Source organism: Lipotes vexillifer, unplaced genomic scaffold (assembly GCF_000442215.2).
Source record: "Lipotes vexillifer unplaced genomic scaffold, Lipotes_vexillifer_v1.1 scaffold1011, whole genome shotgun sequence".
Classification (NCBI taxonomy): Eukaryota; Metazoa; Chordata; class Mammalia; order Artiodactyla; family Lipotidae; genus Lipotes; species Lipotes vexillifer.
The window spans coordinates 1,926,133-1,929,205 of NW_006787698.1; the positions used below are offsets into that span (position 1 = coordinate 1,926,133).

Below are 3,073 nucleotides of genomic sequence, written 5' to 3' on the forward strand. Positions count from 1 at the left end.
GCAGGAATGAACGGTGCTGCCTTCCTGACCTCCCGGGAAAGACCAGAAAGCAACACCATGTCAGGGAAATTCCTTCCAGAAAATGCCAGACACCGTTTGGCCTGCCTGGGACTCAGTGAGTCCCCATTTGGACGGCCCAGTTAGAAAGCCCACTGCTGGACTTCCCTGGTAGCGCAGTGGTTAAGAATCTGCCTGCCAGTGCAGGGGACACGGGTTCGAGCCCTGGTCCAGGAAGATCCCACATGCCACGGAGCAACTAAGACCGTGTGCCACAACTACTGAAGCCTGTACGCCACAACTACTGAAGCCCACGCACCTAGAGCCCGTGCTCCTCAACAAGAGAAGCCACTGCAATGAGAAGCCCACACACCGCAACATAGAGTAGTCCCCACTCGCTGCAACTAGAGAAAGCCCGTGCACGGCAACGATGGCCCAACGCAGCCAAAAATAAAAAATATAAACAAATAAATAAATTTTAGAAAGCCCACTGCTGGAACTGCAGGAATATGGACGCCTGGGATTAAAAGTCACTTAAGGGGTGTCCTTGCCTTCACGTGGACCACAGGCAGATTCACCGCTGTTTATTCTGTAACTGAGGGAACCAGCTCAGAGATTTTTACCAAAAAGGCAGACACCGAAAAAAGAAAAAGAGAGGTGGCCTCCCAAGATGTGAATGCTGGGCAGGGGTGGGGCGGAACGAGGGTCAAACCCCGTGCAGATGACAGAGGATGAGGGGCTGGGTCCAGACTCTTTCTAAGCTTCCTGGTGGGTCTCATAAACATATTTCAGGCTCGGCAGTACCTTGATGCAGAGCTTCAGTCTGGTAGACTTCAGCCAGCCTCCAAGTGAGCAATGGGAACGCTCACTCTCTCTGGATCAAACGGACAACTTAATCTGGATGTGGTTTGGTCTCCTTCAAGCTGCCTTGTGAGAGCCAAGAAGTCTGATATATTGAGACTTTTTCCTGGTACTGAGTCTTCAATGGCCAGAGTTCTGATGAGACTGAAAGACGATAAGGGCCCTTTATAGGCAACAATTCAGCGAGCCACTATTTATTATAAAGAATTTGCAGCTTTACACTCGCCCAGGGGATTGTGGAATAAAGAGACTAAACGTGAGGGATGGGACCTGTCGGGTAACATGTGGGTGTTTCCTGAACTCCAGTGTGGTACAGAGCAAGCTCCCAATCTGCTCTGATGCAAAAGCAACTAGTCTGAGTTAGCCATAGAGACATCTCAGCCCGGTAAGAAGCTGGGCTCAGGTTCCATCTGCCTTGATCTATGCCCTAACTGACCTAAAAAACAAAGGTTACTTTGCCTTGATGCCTAATCAGCAGAGAAAGCCCTGGCTGGCTCAGAGCTGTCACAAGTGATGTGATGGTCGCGCTGCTGGGACTTCTGACAGAACTGGGATCCCCACAGTTACGCGTGTGTATGTCACGGGCCTGGCCTTGGCTGCGACGCTGGTACATTCAGAAACTGCTTCCCCCAGCCCTGACTCTCTCCCACGTGACGTTAACAACCATCCCCAGGCTCCCTGCCATTGCGCTTGACCTTGCATTTGCCAGATGGGGCACTGCTTGAATGTCTCGGAATTAAGAGTCTCTGACCCACAGTCCAAAAGAATTGAGGAGCCGAGCTCCACCAGCCAGGCTTCAGAAATCACCGTCTGGACCGGCCACAGCCCGAAGGCGAGGCCCCCAGGGTGCTTCCTGCACAGGCCCCGTCTCACCAAGTGGTCATTAGAAGTAAGGGGCCCGAAAGAGCCTCGCTTCTGGAAAGGCAGTTGCCGTGACACAGCCTCTACTGTTTGCCACCCTCCACTGAAAACCCTCAACCTCTTCAGCGGGAGGTGCTCCGTAAACTGTGCTTTTCAACCCAGGCAGCAGCAGAAGGGCCCAGCCTCCTGGGCAGACCCGCACAAAGATCACCTGTTCTCAGGGAACTGAAAACATGTACCTGCAAAGGCCGAAGGCATGAAACTCATAACGCCCAATTTGGGAGAAGGTTCCAGCAGCTGCTCTGCCTCCAACCCCAAAAGCTGAAAAGCCTCTGAATTCTTGCTGTCAGTCCTCGTGTGAGGACTACGCTCCCAGAACTCTCTGGTGTTAAGCACCTCGGGCCGGAACCTCTCGTGGGCTTCCTCACCCCAAGCCCACTTCTATGCCGCGCAGGACTCCCCCATACCCCGCCCCACACAGGGAAAGCCTGTTTCTTCTTTTCCCACCACACACGGATTCCTCCAGAATGTTAAAGTTTGGCTCCAACCTCACCTTGGCTGAGTATCACTTCTTCCTGCGTATCCCAGCGTTTGGTGGCTCTAACAGAATTTTAGCGGCTTCCTTAAGGACACAGGAGACTGGTGATGGGACACAGGGAACCGCTAAAGGTCTGGGGTAAGGCCTGGGATTGTGACACCCTGCAAGGCTGCCCAGGGTCAGTGTGGCAGAGCGGGATCCTCTGTTTTCTTGAGAGTCATTTTCCCCTGTCATGAGAATGGGGGACTCTGTCACTAGGTACCGAGAGGACGAGGTTTTCGATCCTGAATGTAGGCTAATGTTTACCTTTCCCAATTTATCAAACTCCAAAAACTCAAGACATTTCTTGTTCTGGAGAGCTCACAATCTTCTCCACCTACAATCTTCAAAAGCCTTCTGAATACAAAGATAAAGGGCTCAAGGGATTCCCTCTGGATTCAAAGGAAGAGTCTCTTCTTCTTCCTGCTTTGATCGAAGACAAGCAGCTCACAGCCCAACCGCAGTCCAAACACAACCGGTCTTGCAAAGCAATCTGTGGTAGACACCTTTTCCTACAGGTCACGGAAGCCGGAGCCGTTCGTGTTTCTAAGGTAACTGAACTTGAATGCCCAAATTCACGGAGAGGAGAAGGAAAAATGGAAGGAGGGAGCAGGGGCCGGATTTGCTGTGGAAGGTTCTACCCCACTACTCAATTCCTCTTTTGACCCCTCGCCTCTTTCAGGAACCAGGACTACCTTCTGGCTATGGGTAAATGTTCCCCCAACTAGAAAAGTCTCAATGTAAAAGGGGACTTCCTCTTTCCTGACTTTTTGGCAG

The 3,073-nt window shown here is 51.8% G+C and overlaps 1 protein-coding gene across 1 annotated transcript in view; it reads right to left on the minus strand.

Moving 5' to 3' along the window:
- The window catches only part of RANBP3 (RAN binding protein 3), a 39,087-nt gene that overhangs the window by 26,313 nt on the left and 9,701 nt on the right, over positions 1-3,073 (minus strand). The window lies entirely within an intron of this gene.